This window comes from Staurois parvus, unplaced genomic scaffold, assembly GCF_062004578.1.
Source record: "Staurois parvus isolate SC_StPar_1 unplaced genomic scaffold, SC_StPar_1.0 ptg000886l, whole genome shotgun sequence".
NCBI lineage: Eukaryota > Metazoa > Chordata > Amphibia > Anura > Ranidae > Staurois > Staurois parvus.
In genome coordinates, this window is record NW_028318682.1 from 4,007,813 (window position 1) to 4,030,364 (window position 22,552).

The 22,552-nt window shown below is 43.5% G+C and overlaps 1 protein-coding gene and 1 pseudogene across 2 annotated transcripts in view; both read right to left on the minus strand.

Moving 5' to 3' along the window:
• ITSN2 (intersectin 2) overlaps positions 1-15,269 on the minus strand; it is a 267,920-nt gene extending 252,651 nt beyond the window's left edge. For both annotated transcript variants that reach the window (XM_089656116.1, XM_089656115.1), the window contains exon 1: positions 15,182-15,269. The gene's annotated coding sequence lies outside the window, so the exon portion shown is untranslated. The remainder of the gene's footprint in view (positions 1-15,181) is intronic.
• On the minus strand, positions 12,633-12,753 carry LOC149442445 (U2 spliceosomal RNA; annotated as a pseudogene).
• Positions 15,270-22,552: the final 7,283 nt, after the last annotated feature.

Here is a 22,552-nt window from a genome sequence, read left to right on the forward strand (position 1 = left end):
ATCCCATTAAAGTGAATGGGACTGTCGGTGAGTCAACAGCGGGTCAGAGGAGGAGCCGCTGCGGGACAGAGATGACAGTTTCTCTTTAAAAATTATGATTTAAATTGAGCCTTTTCACTAGTGATATAAATCAACTTTATTTAAAACAAATCCACCCTGAAACAAACCAAGATTCAAGAAAGGATACACATGGCTTCTTGTATTTAGACAATATTTGCTTATCACAGAGTTCAACTTTAGCCAACTTTTCCTTCAAAGATTATTTTGTCATTTAGTTCAACATTTTGAGATGGTGGAGGGGCCCTCATTGAATAGGTGGCCCTTACTCTTTTAGTCCAAGGCTTGCTTTAACAGGATCTGCTAAGAGCTCCTTTAGCTGAACATCACTTCTATTCAATTGTATTCCCTGTACTTTCCAAGTAAAGCAGAATATTGTGCCTGAACAATGGCAGAAGAACATAAACATATTGCAAAGTGTGGCTCTGGGCTAAGACCGCACTCACACGCTCTTCCAACCAGACAGAACAATGCCACTGAACGGGCCAAGCCTGCTCTAGGCACTCCATCTCCGAATGTGGTAAATAACTTCACTATGCTTTGTACCAGCAGCATCATTATAGTACTGAGATAAACAGGACATTGGAAGAATACAATGCATACCTTTGCATCGACTGGAACACTAGTTGTGTTAAAAATAAATTAAAAAAATGTTAAAAAAGGAGCAGCGCAATGGCTAAGTGGTTCTGCCTTGTGCCACTAGGGTCTCCAGTAGTTCAAATGCCGGCCAAGACTATCTGCATGGAGTTTGCATGTTCTTCCTGTGTGAGTTTCCTTCACTCCCACTCTAAAGATGTGCTGGGAGGTTAAATGGTTCCTGTCTAAATTTGTCCTAGTATGTGCATGTGAGATAGGGACTTAAAGAAGTTGTAACGTCAATTTTTAATAAACACGTTATACTTATCTATTCTGTGCAATTGTATTCCTCCTTCTCTGGAGCCCGCACAGCCACAGTCTGCTCCTCCTTTGCTGTGTGTGCCCCCATAGCAAGTTGTGTGCTATGGTGGCACTCCTGCGGTCGCACTACTGAGCAGAGCTGAGCTGAGCTGTGCATATCCATAGATGCAGACAGTGCATCTTGGCTCTGCCCCCCACTGGATTTGACTTTCAGCAGCAGGAGGCAATGCTCTCAAGAAGCTCTGCTCACTTTTAGGCGATCGCTGAAAACCTATCTCTTCATGGAAGCCTATCCTGCCTTCAGCTAATAATGGAATCTTCTATTCCTCCTACCAGTCCATCCCCCACAGTTACTACCTCTTGTACCACTAGCCCCTCCCTCTTAGATTGTAAGCTCCGAGGATCAGGACCCTCCTAACCTTGTATTGAACTGTATTGTTGCTCTATTGTCTCCCTTTATATTGTAAAGTGCTGAGCAAACTGTTGGCGCTATATAAATCCTGTATAATAATAATCCTGTGAATGTAGGAAGAGAGGAGAAGCTCCTTGATGGCAGGGCTGATATGAATGTACCATATGTAAAGCGCTTCATAAATTGCCTGTGCTATATTAACACCTGTAATAAAATAAATTACTAGAATAATTATTCTCATGAAACAATACATCAAAAGAAAGCCTTGCTGAACTCAGAAAAAAATGCAAATCACTAAACATATATAAAAAAATAAATAAAAAAAAAGCCAAATCCAGAAAACTTTCAGGAATATTTACAACCCAAAATGGGCTAAAAAAACGGACTAAAGCTCAGACCCCCCAAAAACTGCCAAAATAAAGTAAAGTATAGACAGCATTATTTGGCACCCAGGACTAGAATTGTCACAGCTGTCAAGTAGAAAAGCTTATCTACAAAACAAGGTCAAGGAAAAGCGACAAAGCACGCCATAATGAACAGAAGGCCATCTGTAAGGCTGCCCATACAGGAGTCATTTTATTTGAGATTGATAGAACGACTTGAGTACAACCAGCCTGCCCGTGGTCAGAGAGCAGACAAGGACTGAGACCAGGAAGGCATCTGCTGCACATACCTATTTTATTTGATTCCATTTCTTCCAGTGACAAGGGCCATAAAGTTTGATCTCCATGCTGCATTGACTGGTGACCACAAACTACTACAAGCAGACACCCGATGCTGAAAGCAGAAAGTTGACCTACAGGAAAGCATAGTTATAATGGAATTCCAGCCTATTGCTAACAAAGCTTAAAGGATAAGTTCACCTATGTAACATGTTACACCCATATTCAGGGAGTAACACGTATCATGTTACATATAGGGCAGCACAGTGGCTAAATGGTTAGCACTCCCGCCTGGCAGTACTAGGGCCGTTGGTTTGAATCCCAACCACGGCACCACCTGCCTGGAGTTTGCATGTTCTCCCTGTGCCTGCGTGGGTTTCCTCCCACACTCCAATGACATGCTGGTAGGTGAATTGGATCCTGTCTAAATTGGCCCTAGTATGTGTATGTATGAATGTCAGTTAGGGACTTTAGATTGTACAACCCTTGAGGGTTAGGGACTGATGTGACTGTACACTATATAAGTAGAGCGCTGTGTAAATTGACAGTGCTATACAAGTACCAGAAATAAATATGCACCGGCCTCCTGTACCAACCCTCCCCCTTCCTGAGTCCCCATTTTGACAGCGGGAAGGGGATCTCCCACCCCCCATGCTCCCCGTAACAATCAAAGAATATGCAATCGTACAGAGCTCTGCCCAACCCGCGTAATTCATTCGCAGTGTTCTGTGAATGGGAATACTACAAGTACTGACAGCCTTTGCAGCTGTTGGCTTGTAGTTCTCAATGAACTGCCAGGGCACGGTTGAGCTTTCAAGGTTCTTCGCTGAGCTTCCTGTCATTGTGTAAACTGCCTGTCTGTATCAGACGTACGGGCAGACAGCTACACAGTCTGCAGGACTGTGGCATTACATTTGCCATTACGATTTGCTGATCGTGGGTGCAATGCCTTACAGGCTCCTAACAAAAAAAATTTAAATAAATAATAATAAAATGTATTTTTTTTTACCTGCAAAAAAAATGTGCATTTATTTTTTTGGTAAAGGCGAAGGTATCCTTTAAACCTGCCCCTCCCCCCTTGTTACTCCAATTCTAGCTACCCTGTGAAAAGAAGAAGCTTATACTTACCTATTCTCTGAGTGCTCCAGTCTGGCCACGTGATCTCCCTAGTGGCCAGCTTCAGAGGATAGGAGAGATCGTAGACAACGAATAATATGTCTGGGCAGTTACATCACCCATAGGCGTACTATGGGTCATCTGTTGTTGGCACTCCCTCCTGTGCCCTGAAACCGGCCTCCTTGACCAGACTGGAGCCCCCTCAGCAGAGGTAGGTATAAACCTCTTTCTTTCACAAGGAAATAAGAGTAGGAGTGAGAAAGGGGGGTAGGAGCAGGTTTTTGCATAGTTAGCAGTAACCTGAAATTCCACTTTAAAATTTATGCCTTTCTGCTAAAGCAATGTGTGATCTCTGGTGATTACATGACTGCACTGCAACAATGCCTACTTCTGAGTGGAAGCACTGAAGACGCTGAATTAAAACAAGTAACTGCACAAAGCAGATATTTACCTTGTTCCCAGTTCCAGTGTAGACTACAGACAAGCTGAATGTAAACAATGCAATGTTTTAGCTGCTTGAAATTGCAATCACAGACCCCAAGGCACAGGACAAACAAATTGGAGAGAAGAGGATTTATCTACAAAATTGGTACATGCTTCTCATAGTAGTTATCTCCTAAAGCTGACACACAATTAAAACAAATCCTCAAGTGATCTCCATTTACCTGGCACTCACATCGACTAGTCTATATGTCAGTATAGCAATTGCTTAGTATAGGGCAGTGCAATGCAGGGTTATTGCCAATAATCTCCACTTTATCAACTTGTATAGAAAACTGGCCCCATTTTGTTGAGCCGACTTTGGGTTCCAAAATCCAATATTGTGTAATGACCTTTATTCTACGGCACTGTGTGCTCTTCTTTATACATAAGCATTTCCAGAATTTCTTAATGAGCCTGTTCCAAAAAATGTTTGTAATTCCTAATAAAAGCACAAAATAATAGAAATTATTGGAAAAGAACAAAACGGGACAAACTGGCTATAAATGGGTCAGTTTTTTTCCATACAGCCAGTGGGTGGTCGACCACGAATGTGTGGAAGGGGGAATCCTCCCACTGCGTCACTGTAGTCTGACAGCGGGGAGACTGATTGAGAGGAAATTTTCCAGCAGGGCAGCAGTACAGAAGTCGATTGGTAGATCAACTTCTGTAGAACCACAGTGCTTATACATGGATCAAAATGCGTCCTGTCCCTGCTGAACCAGCCAAATGTTGTTCCATCTATGGGCAGCTTTACAAACCAGCCTAACTACAAACTTCCAGATGCCAGTCTCCGTTGATGATCCACAATCAGTGCAATTATCATTCACCATCATGAAACAAGAGTATGCAAACCCTAACAATTTTTGTTTTCTTTTGGTCTTTAAAACATGCCATTGAAAGCATTGTTAAATATTAAAAAAAAAAAAAAACCTGCTCATCTTGCCAGAAATCTAGTGAGCTGAAAACTCTGGACTCCATGCCTGTGCTACATTCTATCAGTTACATTGTTCCCAATCCTCTCTGTGGCCTACAGAACACTTCCTCCCATGAAACGGAAAACAGGAGAGGGCAAGGTGTTCTGTAGTCCACGATATTTACTGTTCTAAGATGACAATGCCACTCCTCCATTAATACAGAGTAAGTGAGCGTTGTCACCCTAAGACAGGAAGTGTGTTACTGGTAGGATCACAAGGGTAAAAATAAAAAAAGGGAAAAAACTAAAGCAGCCACCACAACTAAGGACTGGGAAGATTTATTCAATTCCGTTATCTGCATAGAGTGTATTACACCCCGTCCAGTTTGTTTAAAATGCACAAGAGAGACACTCCTATCTGCCATAAATGTGAAAGAGACAGGTGATTTTCTACATATGGTTCGGGGATATAGGATTCGACCCCTTTGGTCGCAGGTGATGGCATTTATTGCAGACACCTTCAACCTTCCTAATATTTGTTGTCAGCTCTGAGGAAGGGGGGTTTATCTCCCGAAACGCGTTAGCTTATCCTTATCAAAGGACACAGCATTTGTGTGACTGTTTTTGTGGACCATTTACACTGCTTTTATCTTCGTTGGTTTGTGAGTATACATCCATTTGTCAATTTAATAAACACGTGGTATACCACGGTAATGCATGATGAGAGTGTGCCCTTGTCTGCTCTTTTTTACCAGTGTTCAGATTTCCTGATCTTTGAAGGGCAGCACCTCTTCGTCTGCCATCCTGAATTTTCTTAAGTCTGCATGAGGATTGGAGCGCTTGTTTCGTTTGTTTGTCTTTTTGATCTGCATAGAGTGTATTACACCCTGTCCAGTTTGTTTAAAATGCACTCCTATCTGTCATAAATGTGAAAGTGAGACAGGTGATTTTCTACATATGGTTCGGGGATGTAGGATTCGACCCCTTTGGTCGCAGGTGACGGCATTTATTGCAACCTTCCTAATATTTGTTGTCCTAAATGTTGTCTGTTGGAATATTTGAAGATTTAGAAATGTCTGCCATTTGCAAACCCTTCCTTCGTCTTCTTCTGCTTTATTATTCCTGCAAGACGATTGTACCTAATTGGACTCGGAAGAAGGTTATTAGCCATACCTTACAAATTGACGTATGAAGCTACAGGATGTCCCAAAAAGTTTTATAAACGTTGGGGCCCTTGGCTTGATACTCAGAACACCAGTGACTATTATCCGTAATATCTGATTCTATATGAGGAATTGTTATGTTGCGGGCCTAATGTATATCTGTATCTCAGCGCTGGGACATCTATGTCTCTTTATTGACTGCTACCTTGACCAATGACCTACTTCCCTTCTCAGGTATAGGTAAATGAATTTTCTCTGTTAACCTATTATATTGGGGTAAATGCCGAGTTCTTGTACTTTTTTACTTTTCTTTGATATGCAGGATGTTTTTGCCAATTGGTTTGTTCTGAGTTATATAAAACCATGAGTAAATGGCTTCTTACATATCTGTACTTAGTGTGCATCAGCAATGATTGTACTACTTATAATGGGTATGTGACTTTATATTACATATAAGTGGGAGATTGCATTTATCTTATGATGTTATCCCTACTCTTTTAGTATACGGATTGCTTGATTGTTGCCTTTTACTCCATAAAAATGAGTTAGAAAAAAAAAAACTGGGAAAATGCATTATAATACATTGTTGTTCTTGGATGCAGATATACTAACCCTTACCATTAAAAAAAAAAAAAAAGCAATAACAGCAGCCCAGATCTCACACACATACACCGGCGCAGTGATAGATAGGCTCCAGGAATAGAAAGCAGAGCAGAGTTGGAATGTTTTGCTTTTATAGCTGCCATGTATTTCTGTACTAATTTCCACTACATACAAAGCCCAGCTCCTGACATGCACAGAGAATGATTCATGTGCCCTAATTACAGTATGTTTTTGCTCACTCCTGTTATAACCTGTAGAAACACATATCATTAGAGGAGAGTTGTTTCTTATTTCTGTATCCCCTATGACCCTCATATTTTCCAAGACTTTACTTTCACCAACTCCAATTCTCTGATAACATTAGAACCCGGAAAGGTATACGTCAATGAAAGATTAAACGGAAGCCTTGACAAGTGTAGAGGGAGCTTGGCCTGTCTGTTAGGTTCTTCTGTGTCCATCCAGGTGTGGCTGTAGGATACCAATCCACACTATTACCTTCTTTCTGATCTGGTGGTCTGGGACCCCCTGCTTTTGATCCAGGAGAGCTATTCCCATTCACACCCACTGCGGCCTCTTTGCTGTCTCACATACAGCCACCAACCAGAGAATTGTAGAATAAGTAGACTCGGTGAGAGAGGCTGGGTTTTGCAGCCAATATGCTGAAGCTCTATGATTGTTCATAAACTCATCTTGTAAACGGCACTCAATCTAAGCCTGTGAAAAGCCAGGACAGCATGTTTCCTGATCCAAGCACTGCTCCTCTATCTGAGCCCAATTCAGCCTTGCACTAAATCATCTTATAAAATGACACTTATTATTATTATACAGGATTTACATAGAGCCAACAGTTTGCTCAGCACTTTACAATATAAAGGGAGACAGTACAACAACAATATAGTTCAATACAAGAGGGATAGGAGGGCCCTGCTCCCTGGAGCTTACAATCTCTTAAAGCGGAGTTCCACTCACCGTGTCAAAAAATAAAAGTCAGCAGCTACAAAAACTGTAGCTGCTGACTTTTAAAACACAGCCACTTACCTGTCCCTCGATCCTGCGGTGTGTCCTCCGCAGTCCTGTATTCTAGGAGGCCGGCATATTCAGTGTGGGCACCCGGCTGTGACAGCTTGCGGCTTCACAGCCGGGTACCCACTGCGCATGCCGAGTAGCGCTTCATGAATGGTCCTGTCGTCTTCTGGGACCTGTCATGTGTCCCAAAAGACTACAGGGAGGGAGGGAGGACACCTTCCGCTTCCGTTCGGACCAGAAGTGGGAGCGGGTACCTGTCAAATTCGGGTACCCGCTCCCTGCCCCCCAAAGATGCCAGTCCTTAAGGGGGGGCGGGGGAGCAGTCCATAAAGCGGAACTTCCCCTTTTGGGTGGAGCTCCGCTTTAAGCTAGTTTCATACCTAAGCAACTCTGCGAGCCGCGTTTGTGCGGGACCAGCAGCCCATTCGTTTAAAGGGGTTGCTGTACCTGCATTTCATGCATGAGGTTGGGTCCTGTGCATCTGCAAAAGAGCAGTGCGGTTTGTCTGGTTTTGGCATTTACATGCTGCCCCACTACTTAGGGCCAATTCCCACCAGAACGGGGGGAGGGGGGGACCCATGTTCTGTTTGCGTTTACCGTACCATGTTCAATACGCACTGCACATGTGATCTGCAGTGGGTAACGGTGAAATGCCTGCAAGACGCAGGTTTCTTCCCAAATGGAGGAAACAACAACTAAGGACGATGACAGAGGGACTACTTTTTAACCTTTAACCTGGGGATGTACAGTGCCTTGAAGAAGTATTCATACCCCTTTAAATTTTCCACATTTTGTCATGTTACAACTAAAAACGTAAATGCACTTTATTGGGATTTGATGTGATAGACCAACACAAAGTGGCACATAACTGTGAATTGGAAGGAAAATGATAAATGGTTTTCAAAATGTTTTACAAATACATACGTGAAAACTGTGGCGTGCATTTGTATTCAGCCCCCGGAGTCAATACTTTGTAGAACCATCATTTGCTGCAATTAGAGCTGCAAATCTTTTTGGGGATGTCTCTACCAGCTTTGCACATCTAGAGAGTGAAATTTTTGCCCATTCTTTGACAAATAGCTTAAGTTCTGTCAGATTGGATGGAGAGTGTCTGTGAACAGCAATTTTCAAGTCTTGCCACAGATTCTCAATTGGATTTAGGTCTGGACTTTGACTGGCCCATTCTAACACATGAATATGCTTTGATCTAACCCATCCCATTGTAGCTCTGGCTGTGTGTTTAGGGTCATTGTCCTGCTGGAAGGTGAACCACCTCTGCCCGTCTCAAGACTTTTGCAGACTCTAACAGGTTTTCTTCTAAGATTGCCCTGTATTTGGCTCCATCCATCTTCCCATCAACTCTGACCAGCTTCCCTGTCCCTGCTGAAAAAAAGCATCCCCACAACATGATGCTGCCACCGCCATGTTTCACAGTGGGGATGTGTTCAGGGTGATGTGCAGTGTTTGTTTTCCGCCACACTTAGCGTTTTACTTTTTGGCCAAAAAGTTAAATTTTGGTCTCATCTGACCAGAGCACCTTCTTCCACATGTTTGCTGTGTCCCCAACATGGCTTCTCGCAAATGTAAACAGGACTTCTTATGGCTTTCTTTCAACAATGGCTTTCTTCTTGCCACTCTTCCATAAAGGCTAGATTTGTGGAGTGCACGACTAATAGTTGTCCTGTGGACAGATTCTTCCACCTGAGCTATGGATCTCTGCAGTTCCTCCAGAGTTACTATGGGACTCTTGGCTGCTTCCCTGATTAATGCTCTCCATTCCTGGCCTGTCAGTTTAGGCGGACGACCATGTCTTGGTAGGTTTGCAGTTGTGCCATACGCTTTCCATTTCCGGATAATGTATTGAACCTAGCCCTGCTTTAAAATTCTCCACAACTTTATCCCTGACTTGTCTGGTGTATTCTTTGGCCTTCATAATGCTGTTTCTTCACTAATGTTCTCAAACAAACCTCTGAGGGCTTCACAGAACAGTTGTATTTATACTGAGATTAAATTTCACACAGGTGGACTCTATTTACTAATTAGGTGACTTCTGAAGGCAATTGGTTCCACTATATTTTAGTTAGAGGTATCAGAGTAAAGGGGGCTGAATACAAATGTACGCCACACTTTTCAGATATTTTTAAATTATTTGTAAGAAATTTTGAAAACCATTTCTCATTTTCCTTCCACTTCACAATTATGTGTCACTTTGTGTTGATCTATCACATAAAATCCGAATAAATACATTTACGTTTTTTGGTTGGAACATGACAAAATGTGGAAAATTGCAAGCTTTATGAATACTTTTTCAAGGCACTGTATTTCCTGTCCTGGCAGGAGTAGCCTCTATCTCTCACATGCTGCCCTGGACAAAGTCTGGAAAAAAATGTAATTTATTGCAGCTTACCAGTCCTTAAATATGGTGGCTGCATTAGCTTTCTTTATTCAGGCTAACAAGATCATCAGCATGACTAGAAAATCCCTGCTGATCTGATCATAAATCCAGTGTCCTGGTCTCTGCCTGTGAGTTGACCTGAAAACACAATGAATGTTATCTTTCTGGAGTGATGGACTTATCTTGGCATCCTCCATGTAATGGAAATAAACAAAGGCAGATATATTTGTAGCTGTGTAATAATTGTGGCTCCCTATGCAGATACAGGAAAGGAGTGAGTGTAGCCACCCAGGGGTAAGAAATGTGTTATTTGCAGGATCACTCAGTGCAAAGAAGAACACTGTAAGGCTTCATGCACACAAGCATTTTTAATGTAAGCAGTTATCAGCATTTTTTCTGCTCCTAGAAGCTAAATAGTGCAATCCTATGTGTCCATACATACTATTTAGGCTAGTAGTCTTTTTCACGCTTTAGTATTTAGCAGCAGAAAAAAAATTGTTTTTGTAGTTTTTGGGAACGCTCCTAAAAGCTTTTTTCTATCTTTTTTTTTCCCCTACATATACTGTAAAACACTAATAGCTCTTACACACGACTAAAAAGCTACTACCAGTGTTATTATTATTATTATTATACAGGATGTATCTAGCGCCAACAGTTTGCTCAGCGCTTTACTATATAAAGTGTTTTTATCCACTTTTGTTTGAGCTTTAAAAAAAAAAAAAAAAAAAAAAAAAGTTATTATGCATGGAGCCCAAGAAAGAAAATGAATGCAGCTACCACATCTAAAGACTGGTGAGCTGCAGGATATCGCATTATTGTTTTCATGTTTAGATACAAACCGTATCCAAATACTGGGATACTCAAGGGTCCCATTTCCAAACCATATTCTTCAGGGCCAGGTCACACCACAAACATGCACTCCGAATACGTTTTTGTTTACTGTTCACGCCACACGCAGTTCTGGCACAGTTTTGATGCAGTTTGCTATGTTCCAGTACAGTTCTGTGCAGAAAAAATGCAGCACGTTCTACTTTTTTTTCTGCTTTGCAAACTGACTGCACTGGTGTGAACTAAGGCTATTGAAATACATGGAAAACACTGTGCATACATTTTTGATGCAGAAAAAAAAGTGCACTGAACTGCATCTAGTGTGAACTAGCCCTCAATGTCCTTATAAAGTCCTCTGTAGACACATCCAGACAGCAGGTTGGCTTTCTGCCTACATGGCTGTGGAAAAGAAGCAATCCCCAGAAGGGAACACTTCCCTGAAAATATTGCATATTTTTTTCATGCATGTCTGACACTTCACTAATGCCATACGCGGTACAGAAATCGGGATTTTAGAGCTGCAATCAGGAGTGAGCAGCAAGGTAAGAGTTAACTTGATTTTGATCACTCAGGTACACTCATTCTTTCAAACAGGTCTTGCTGGTGCTACATCTGGAGCACAGTGCGTGTCATCCACAGGTCTGACGTGCTCTGCAGCCTATCGGCCAGAAACACACACCCTATCTGTCCAGATCAAGGGATGTACAAGATATTCTCTACGAGTATACTATGCTGCATGATCCTCTGCATAGCCCAGGCAAGGAACCATCACATACATCCACAAAATGATGAAATAAAAGCGTGCTCAGTCATCAGGCTAGGCAGTACTATCTCACCATCCCATGTTTTCTAGAAGTTCTTACAAGGGTACTAGTACATCGCAGTGTTAAAGACATATACACATACAGTGGAGAAAATAATTATTTGATCCCCTGCACATTTTGTAAGCTTGCCCACTTACAAAGAAATGGTCTATAATTTTTATCATAGGCGTATTAGACAGAATATCAACCAAAAATTCAGAAAAAAAAAAAAAACATGATACAAATGTTCTAAAGTTGCAGTTCAGTGAGTAAAATAAGTATTTAATCCCCTACCAACCAAGAATAATTCTGGCTCCCACAGACCAGCTATGTGCTCATGTGGTACACAGATTAGTCCTATCAATTTAACTGCTTTAGCGCCACCCCATAGCAGAAATACTGCTCCAGGGCTGTAGCGGTTCGCAAACAAAAACGTATATATACGTGATTTTGCATTTCTGGGTAGGGGACGCGCACAAGTGTACAACAAAAGGTGCAAAAACACCAACACAAAAAAGTGCCCTTAGAGGTGTGCTTTTAGTCCACCCCCAGAAGGGGTAGGACCTCTACCTTGATCCCCCGGGGCACAAGGCTCCTAACAGGAACAAAGGTTTCCAACATGGTCCACCTACCCAAAAGGTCTGGTGGACCCCTTTCCTTGTGATCAGCCGAAGCCAACCACCAAGTACTTGGTCAAGGGGCTCTCCCAAAGAGAGACCCCCCCCCCCCCCCCCCCCCCCCAAGGATCGGAGGACGAAGGAGCCTGAGGGCCACACATCCTCCTCCTAGACGTCAGGACAGGCCCAAGGACCCACACCCTCCATCTAGTGAGTAAAAAGAAAAATACACATAAGTGAAAGTGAGGCAAAAGTGAAGAAAAATAAATAAATGAATAAGTGGCCGTGCAATAGTTCACTGGCTAGGCCCTGAGGCCTGTAGCAAAAACAATTCCCTGGATTTAGTTCAAACGCCTAGCCCTAAAAGGTGCAGTGCAGAAAAAGTGTTTGAAACAATGACCATGTGCACTTTCACAGTTGGGATCCCACCCCAATGTGTTACTAAGAGCACTCCTGGGGCAACCACTCCCAGGAGGCACTGCTCCATAGACTCTCTGCCTCCCCGACCCCTGGCCAGACAAGGTTGACCCATTCAAATCAGGAGGAACTGGGTTCCTCCGGTTTTCCCAAAGGAATTACTCCCAGGCCCCAACAGTGTGTGGGCGCCTCAGATTATCTTATAGCCGGTACTAACCTTCAGAGCCCCCATCATACCAGCAGGGGTACTATACAGCCAGCCATCCTTGCCTAAAGCCAAGAATGACAGCGGAGCACCCTTAGTGAACACTGATAAGAACAGATACTACACTTGATCTTAGCCAAAAAGTCTAGAAACGATTCTCTCTCACCATCATGGGCAAGTCAAAGCACGTCAGGGACAAGATTATAGACCCGCACAAGGCTGGAATGGGCTACAAGACCATCAGCAAGAAGCTTGGCGAGAACGAAAAAATTGTTGGAGAGTATTTACAAATGGAAGAAATACAAAATAACCATCAATCACCCTCAGTGTGGAGCTCCATGCAAGATTTCACCTCCTGGGGTAAGGATGATCATGAGAAAAGTGATTCAGAGGACTGGGAGAAAGTGCTGTGGTCAGATGATTCCAAAATTGAGCTCTTCGGCATTAACTCGACTCACCATGTTTGGAGGAAGAAAAATGCTGACTGTGACCCTACGAACACCATCCCTACAGTCAAGCACAGAGGTGGAAACATTATGCTTTGGGGCTGTTTCATAGCTAAAGGTACAGGCCGACTTTGCCGCATTGAGGGGCCAATGGACGGAGCCATGTATTGTAAAATCTTGGATGAGAACCTTATCCCTCAGGCAGAGCACCGACGATGGGTTGTGGATGGGTCTTCCAGCATGACAATGACCCAAAACATACCACCAAGGCAACAAAGGAGTGGCTCAAGAAGAAGCACATTAAGGTCATGGAGTGGCCTAGCCAGTCTCCTGACCTTAACCCTATAGAAAATTTAGGGTGGGAGCTGAAACTTTGGAATGTGAAGCCAAGAAACCTTAAGGATTTAGAGAAGATCTGTACCAAAATCTGAAGAGTGGACCAAAATCCCTCCTGAGATGTGTGCAAACCTGGTAATCAACTACAAAAAATGTCTTACCTCTGTGCTGGCCAGCAAGGCTTTCTCTGCCAAGTACGGTCTTTTTTTGCTTGGGGATCAAATATTTTACTCACAGAACTGTAACACATTTGTATCATGTGTTTTTTTCTGGATTTTTGGTTGATATTCTATCATTTAACATATACCTATGATAAAAACTATAGACCCTTCTTTTCTTTGTAATTGTGCAAACTTACTAAATCTGCAGGGGATCAAATCATTATTTTCCCCACTGTGTAGACTACAGGTAGAGAGAAACTTCTGATTACACCGAATGGACAATCAGTTGGACAAGGAGTAGAAACCTTTTGTACTCTGTAGCCAAGTTTTATATTTATGTGATATGTTTTGTTTTAGTTAGTTTATGAAATAAAGTGGAACTCCAGCCAAACTTTACTTTCCACTTGAAGGGTCATGAGGAAGGGTCAGACCCTTTAACAGGTTTTTGGGAAGTATTAAAATAATCAAACAAATGTGTATGTATGCTTACACAACACACATACAGTGCTCAGCATACATGAGTACACCCCAACAGATTTGTCAGAAAACCTTGACTTTCCTTTCAGAATCAACATTTTCTATGAGACACTATACTACAAAATACTCCCACAACTGCGGACCATTGATTGCAAACAGGATTGGTTAATTTGCACACACAAAAAAGTACAGAGCTCGCTGTACGCGAAAACGGTCCAGGTACGGAGCCCGTCATGCGCGAGCACGGAGCCCGCCATACATATGAGCGTACGGTCCAGGCACGGAGCCCGCCGCAGGTACGAGCGCACGGGCCAGGCACGGAGCCCGCCGCAGGTACGAGCGCACGGGCCAGGCACGGAGCCCGCCGCAGGTACGAGCGCACGGGCCAGGCACGGAGCCCGCCGCAGGTACGAGCGCACGGGCCAGGCACGGAGCCCGCCGCAGGTACGAGCGCACAGTCCAGACACGGAGCCCGGCGCACGGTCCAGGCACGGAGCCCGCCGCACGTACGAGCGCACGGTCCAGGCACGGAGCCCGCCGCACGTACGAGCGCACGGTCCAGGCACGGAGCCCGCCGCACGTACGAGCGCACGGTCCAGGCACGGAGCCCGCCGCACGTACGAGCGCACGGTCCCAGCCGCACGTACGAGCGCACGGTCCAAGAACGGAGCCCGGCGCACGTACGAGCGCACGGCCCAGGCACGGAGCCCGCCGCACGTACGCGCGCACGGCCCAGGCACGGAGCCCGCCGCACGTACGCGCGCACGGCCCAGGCACGGAGCCCGCCGCACGTACGCGCGCACGGAGCCCGCCGCACGTACGCGCGCACGGCCCAGGCACGGAGCCCGCCGCACGTACGCGCGCACGGCCCAGGCACGGAGCCCGCCGCACGTACGCGCGCACGGCCCAGGCACGGAGCCCGCCGTACTTACGCACGGTCCAGGCACGGAGCCCACCATACGTACGCACGGTGCAGGCAGGCACGCAGCCAACCGTACATACGCGTGCACAGTCCAGGCACTGAGTCCTCCATATACACACAGTCAAGGGAGAAAGCCTGGTATACAGTCACGTGGTAGAACCCAAGACATACACAGTCACGTGGTAAAGCCCAGCATACACACAGTCACGTGTTTAAGCCCCATATACATACACTATACCCACCGTAGTACACGGACCTTCGGCCAGCACTTCTGTCTCTCCTCTTCCTGCCCCGCACACCTCTACAGTGAGCCCCACAGGACAAACCAGCTCCGAGCGCGCAGCCGTAACTTGACGTCACCCGCCCGTAGCCCAATGGCAAGGTGCTGCTCTGACAGCCGGAGCGGGCGGGCGCAAGCAGGTGCAGCGTGGATCTGTAGATTTAAAGATAAGCCGTGCAGGCACACACTCGGGCGGGTAGAATGCAGGAATGACAGGTGGTCAGCGAGGAAGCAGGTAGATAACAGAGACGTCCCCATCAGGGTAGGCAACCGGCAATCCATTGACAGTTTGTAAGAAACCAGTGATTGCTTCATTTGTCTCTAAACATGGGGTGCTGGTCATTTGTCAGAAATCAAAACAAAACGGCCATGCTGTGTTGACTGCTCTGTAAACCAATCACATGGGTATTGTCAGAGTTTCCATATTGTGAAGACAACACATTTTCTATGACTTCTGTTTACAGTTTAAATTGGTATTTTTCTGCTATAAAATTACTTATATCCCCAAAACCTTGTATTTTTTATTTTTAGCAAAGACCCTAGAGAACGAAAATGGCAATCGTTGCAATTTTCTATATCACATGGTATTTGCGCAGCAGTTTGTAATAATGCACTTTAGCGAATAAAAGAAAAATACAATATATACCCCAAATTTTTTGAAAAATATGAAAGAGGATATTGCGGCGAGAAAATAGATACCCAACAAGTCTCGCTTTAAAATTGCGCATGCTTGTGGAATGGTGACACACTATGGTACTTAAAAATCTCCATGGGCGACACTAAGATTACCAGTTTAGAGTTACAGAAGAGGTCTAGTGCTAGAATTATTGCTCTCATGCTAACGATCGCAGCGATACCTCACATGTGTGCTGTGAACACCGTTTACATGCGATTTACGTATGCTTAAAAACATTTTTAAATTATTTTTTTAATTATTATTTTTACACTGTCCTGCTAAAAAAAAATTCTGATCACTTTTATTCCTATTACAAAGAGTGTAAGCATCCCTTGTAATAGAAATATGCATGACAGGTTCTCTTTAAGAAGAGATCTTGGTTCAAAAAGGCCCCAAACCTCTTCTTTACCTTTTTAAAAGCAAAAGATTAAAAAAAAAAAAAAAAATATATATATATATATATATATATATATATATATATTTATTTTAACTTTTGCTTTAAAAGAGAAAAAAATTTGTTTACTTCTGCCAATGACTGGATGTCATGACGTCGCTCCAGCCCTCCATCATGATAGAGGCTGTTATAGACCATAGAGTTTTTCATTGCTGCCATCTTGAGGAGGCCGCACTGTCGGATCATTTCTCACTGGCCAACATTAATGGTGAACCCAAGAAAGACCGGGTGGGGGGGGGGGTCCTTTTCCACTGCTACAGAAAGTGATCCAACAGCTCAAGAGCCAGCCATTTACTGAAAAAAATGGTAATGGGGTTATGGCTGATTTCTTCAGCCATAACCCTGGTAAACTACTTGAGAACTGCAATGTTTATATATGTATTGCAGTGTTCAAGTGGTTAAATATTGCCCTAGTATTTATGGTAATTTTTCAGGTTGTCAGTGAAAAAATGTGCTCCACCAGTAAATTTCCCATGCTTTGTCAGTAAAAAATGCGGCAGTAGGCTGGCAACACTGATCCCCGTACCAACCACAACTCCATCTGTACACGATGTTGCAGGATTAGAAAGACCATAGCTGTACTGTGTAATATAAGATATATATATATATATATATAAATGCCAGAGTGTGTGTAAATCGGACAAGCCAACAGTAAGTTATCAGATGGAGGTGATCAGGTGACGTACCCCCATATCCAAGCCCCTCCCCGTGTGCATCCCCCACCATGTTTCCTGTGCTCCATCCACTCATCAGTGGACTTAGGATCTATATATATATACACACAGGTATATATATAAAAAAAGAAAGTTGTGCCCAAGCCCTTAAAATTTCCCCCCAAAAAACCTTTGGGGGCCCCCCCCACAAAACACATGCATGAATGTAAATGCACACATCTGCGATGCCTACGCACAAAATCTTCGATAGCACTACATGTCTCTGCACACGCCGCAGTAAATAATTCTAGGCCCATTAACCTATGGAAAATATAGGGTACTGAAGTTTGTTGCTGTTTCATAGGTACACACAATTTTAAGGTTTGACATGTTTGGTGTCTATTTACTTGGCACAACCTCCTTATATTTTTGTTTCCTAAAAATTGGGTAATATATTGTGTTTATGTGCCTTAAAATTAACTTTAGTATAATTTTTCCTGAAATTTAGCATTTCCTAAACTGTTGAGCTAATATCGCGTGACATAAAAAATAGAGCTTTCTTTTGGTGGTATTTGATCACCACCGGGTTTTTTATTTTTTGCACTATGAACAAAAAAATACAGAAAATTTTGAAAAAAAAAATATATTTTCTAATTTCTATTATAAAAATATCCAATAAACTCAAATTTTGTCATATACATAAACAAACTGAAATCTTTTTTTTTTTTAGGGGGGGGGGGAAGTAAACAAAAAAACTAAAATAATGTGGTTGCATAAGTGTGCACGCCATCTTATAACTGGGGATGTAGCTGTGTTCAGAATTAAGCAATCACATTCAAAATCATGTTAAGTAGGACTCAGTACACATCTGCCATCATTTAATGTGCCTCTGATTACCCCAAATAAGGTTCAGCTGTTCTAGTAGGTCTTTCCTGACATTTTCTTTGTCACATCGTACAGCAAAAGCCATGGTCCACAGAGAGCTTTCAAAGCATCAGAGGGATCTCATTGTTAAAAGGTATCAGTCAGGAGAAGGGTACAAAAGAATTTCCGAGGCATTAGATATATACTGTGGAACACAGTGAAGACAGTCATCATCAAGTGGAGAAAATATGGTGCAACAGCAGGGGTGGATTCGGGTACTCGGGTACTGCCCGAGGTCAGTAGGGGGCCCCATGAGATGCCCCTGATGCCTTTCATACGCTTTGTTTGGTGTGGTTTGAGTGTGGGCGAGGGCACAGGGGACCCATGATCCCCTATTGCCCTGGGGCCCCATGAGTTGTCAGTCCGCCCCGTGCAACAGTGACATTACCAAGAACTGGACGTCCTCTAAAATTGATGAGAAGAAAACTGGTCTGGGAGGCTGCCAAGAGGCCTACAGCAACATTAAAGGAGCTGCAGGAATATCTGGCAAGTACTGGCTGTGTGGTACACGTGACAACAATCTCCCGTATTCTTCATAGGTCTGGGCTATGAGGTAGAGTGGCAAGATGGAAGCCTTTTCTTACGAAGAAAAACATCCAAGCCTGGCTTGCAAAAACACATTTGAAGTCTCCCAAAAGGATGTGGGAAAATCTGTTATGGTCTGGTGAAGGTTGAACTTTTTGGCCATAATTCCAAAAGATATGTTTGGCGCAAAAACAACACTGCTCATCACCAAAAGAACACCATACCCACAGTGAAGCATGGTGGTGGCAGCATCATGCTTTGGGGCTGTTTTTTTTTCAGCTGGAACTGGGGCCTTAGTCAAGGTAGAGGGAATTATGAACAGTTCCAAATACCAGTCAATATTGGCACAAAACCTTCAGGCTTCTGCTAGAAAGCTGAACATGAGGAGGAACTTCATCTTTCAGCATGGCAACGACCCAAAGCATAGATCCAAATCAACAAAGGAATGGCTTCACCAGAAGAAGATTAACGTTATGGAATGGCCCAGCCAGACCTGAATCTAATCAAAAATCTGTGGGGTGATCTGAAGAGGGCTGTGCACAGGAGATGCCCTCGCAATCTGACAGATTTGGAATGTTTTTGCAAGGAAGAGTGGGCAAATATTGGCAAGTCAAGATGTGCCATGCTGATCGACTCATCCCCAAATGACTGAGTGCTGGAATTAAATCAAAAGGTGCTTCAACAAAGTATTAGTTTAAGGGTGTGCAAACTTATGCAACCATATTATTTAAATTCTGAAATTATTTGTCATTCTTTTACATCACAGTAATCTGACATTTTAACAGGGGTGTGTAGACTTTTTATATCCACTATCTACAGTCGGGTCCATAAATATTGGGACATCGACACAATTCTAACATTTTTGGCTCTATACACCACCACTATGGATTTGAAATGAAACAAACAAGATGTGCTTTAACTGCAGACTGTCAGCTTTAATTTGAGGGTATTTACATCCAAATCAGGTGAACGGTGTAGGAATTACAATGGTTTGCATATGTGCCTCCCACTTGTTAAGGGACCAAAAGTAATGGGACAATTGGCTTCTCAGCTGTTCCATGGCCAGGTGTGTATTATTCTCTCATTATCCCAATTACAATGAGCAGATAAAAGGTCCAGAGTTAATTTCAAGTGTGCTATTTGCATTTGGAATCTGTTGCTGTCAACTCTCAAGATGAGATCCAAAGAGCTGTCACTATCAGTGAAGCAAGCCATCATTAGGCTGAAAAAACAAAACAAACTTTTTCTGTTCTCTATGGGTGTAATTCTCAGTATCCGTTCGTATTCTGTATGTATGGACTCTGCACAGTACCACTTCTCTCATTCTGTGAGCGGGTAATACTTCTCAGATTCTGTATTTATGTCTGCATGGACATCACATAGTAGCACTTCTCTTGCATCCTGCTAGTGATTCTTGGCATCTGTTATTATTCTCTAAGTTCACTAAACAACCTACTGTATCTGGTAAACATTAGCTTTTTATATTTTGCACATTTATATACTGATCAGTCATAACATTATGACCACTGACAGGTTAAGTGACTAACATTGATTACCTTGTTAGAATGGCATCTAAAATTTGGTAGGATATACTGTATTAGGCAGCAAGTAAGCATTTTGTCCCTGAAGTTGATGTGTTAAAAGCAAAAAAGATGGGCATCACAGTTTGAGTATGGGGCTGTATAGCCACTGACAAGTCAGGGTGCCCATTGTAACCTGTGTTCACAGCCAAAAGTACCTATAATGGGCATGTGAGCATCAAAGCTGGACAACAGTGCAATGGAAGAAGGTGGCCTGGTCTGGTGAAAGAAGAAGAAGGCAAGCCAGCGCAGGCAATGTGATGCTTTGGTCAATGTTTTTACCTTCATGCAAGCAATTAATTAAAGTAAAAACATTTTTAGGTTTAGTATCACTTTAAGTCACACCCTTTAAACAATTTTGTTGCATCATATATCAATGAATAAACTTTTCTTCCAGGTGGACATCTCTGCTATTGCCACCACATCCAATGACAGCTAATTTTGTGGCCAAATGGCAGTGGCCTTCCTTCAGCAGTATAATATGCTTTGGCACACTGAAAAAATAGTTCAAGAATGGCTTGAGAAACACATTGTCTTCAAGGTGTTGACTTGGCCTCCAAATTTCCACATCTAAATCCAATCGAGCATCTGTGGGATGCCAGGAAAACCAGGTCTGATCCATGGAGACAACACATCACAACTTACAGGAGTTAAGGATCTGCTACTGGCAGCCTTGTGCCAGATATCACAGCATGCCCTCTGTGGTCTAGTGGTGTCCATGCCATAACAGGTCAGGGCTGTTTTGGCAGCAAAAAGGGGATCTATTCAATATTAGGTGTGTAGTCATAAAGTTATGACTGATTGGTATAAATCTCCTTTTAAAATGTTACTAAAAGCAAAATTAAAAAAAAAAATTAAAATAACAAACATGTTAAGCTCACCTGCTTTGTGCCATGGTATTGCACAGAGTGGCCCCAATCCTCCTCTTCTCGGGTTCCCCGCCAGAGGTCCTGGCTCGTCCTTTGCTTTGTGTGTCCCCATATCAAGCCCTTTGCTATGGTTACAAATGCTGCATGCTCACTCCCGACCTGTGTGTCTACGGAATCACGCTACATAGACACACACAGCGGGACTTAGCCCCTCCGCTGCACTTCCTCTTCAACACACTTGATTGACAGCAGCAAGAGTCAATGGCTCCTGCTGCTGTTGGAGTCCCTTTGTGAAGAGGAAGCAAGGGTAGAAGATATGCTGCCATGCAGAGCGCTCATCTCTTCTCCCCTCTCCTGCCCTTCACACAGGGAAGGGGGAGCACAGGGAATCTTAAAACATATTTTTACCCTAATGCAAGCAATGAATTAACGTAAAAAACATTTTTAGGTTTAGTATCACTTTAAGTCACGCCTTTTGTTGCAGCATATATCAATGAATAAACTTTTCTTCCAGGTTGACATCTGTTATTGCCACATTCAATGACAGCTAAACTGCAATAAATTATTTATTTACATACAGTTTAGACTTCCAGACAATGGCCATTAGGCACTAGAAAACAAGAAAAAAAGGGGAGCACAAGATTTGCTAATTATGTCAGCGATAGCTTTTTATTACAAAACTAAAACAGATGTATACTTACAAACAGCAAGATTCAGGAGCATATCATTATCGACAGTTTCCAGGGCGGCCTAGGGCACTGGGCAAGCCGGAAATACAAGAAGACACTTGGAAACGGAGGACGAGTTTCAAGGAGCAATCCCCTCTTCTTCAGAGCCAACACTGTCGATAATGATATGCTTGTGATTCTTGGTGTTTGTTAGTATTCATCTGTTTTACAATTCTAATAAACCGCTATTGCTAAGGCAATTTGCAAGGCGTATGCGACCCTTCTTTTCTTGCTTTCTAGTGTCTCTTCTGAGCTTCCCCAGCCGTAAGGGCAGTGGTGTCCCTAGGCAGGTACGAGGGGTGCGGTCCACACCGGGTGACACCGGACCCGCTGTAGCGGCAAGATGTGTCTCCCATGTAGATAAGTCTCCCCCTGAAGCAACTGCGCATGTCCCGGTTTCAGACATAAGAAGCTGATCACCAACTGTAGTACAGAGCTGCCACAGTTAACCCCTTTTAGGCTGCACCAATGATTATTTGGGAGCATAATGGATCAGAGAGAGGGCAATTACATGGGGGGGGAGTGACATGAGGAGTACAGACACATGTGGGGAGGACAGTGACATGGGGGGGCCATTGTAGCGGCAAGATGTGTCTCCCATGTAGATATGTCCCCCCTGAAGCAAATTGGCATGGAAGGGGTTACTTCACCAAAGGTACATGGTCGGATACAGTAGTTCAATCATCGATTGATCGTGTCCGAAACTGGGACATGCGTAGTTGCTTCAGGGGGGACATATCTACATGGGAGACACATCTTGCCGCTACACCGGACCTGCTCCAAGAAAAGGCAAGTTGTAAAGAAAGCCGAGAATCCCCGCAGGATGGATCGGATCTGTGGATTGAGCATAATGGATCGGAATCTGATCCATTATGCTCAATCCGTAGATCCGATCCATTCTGCGGGGATCGTTGGAGGGGGTGT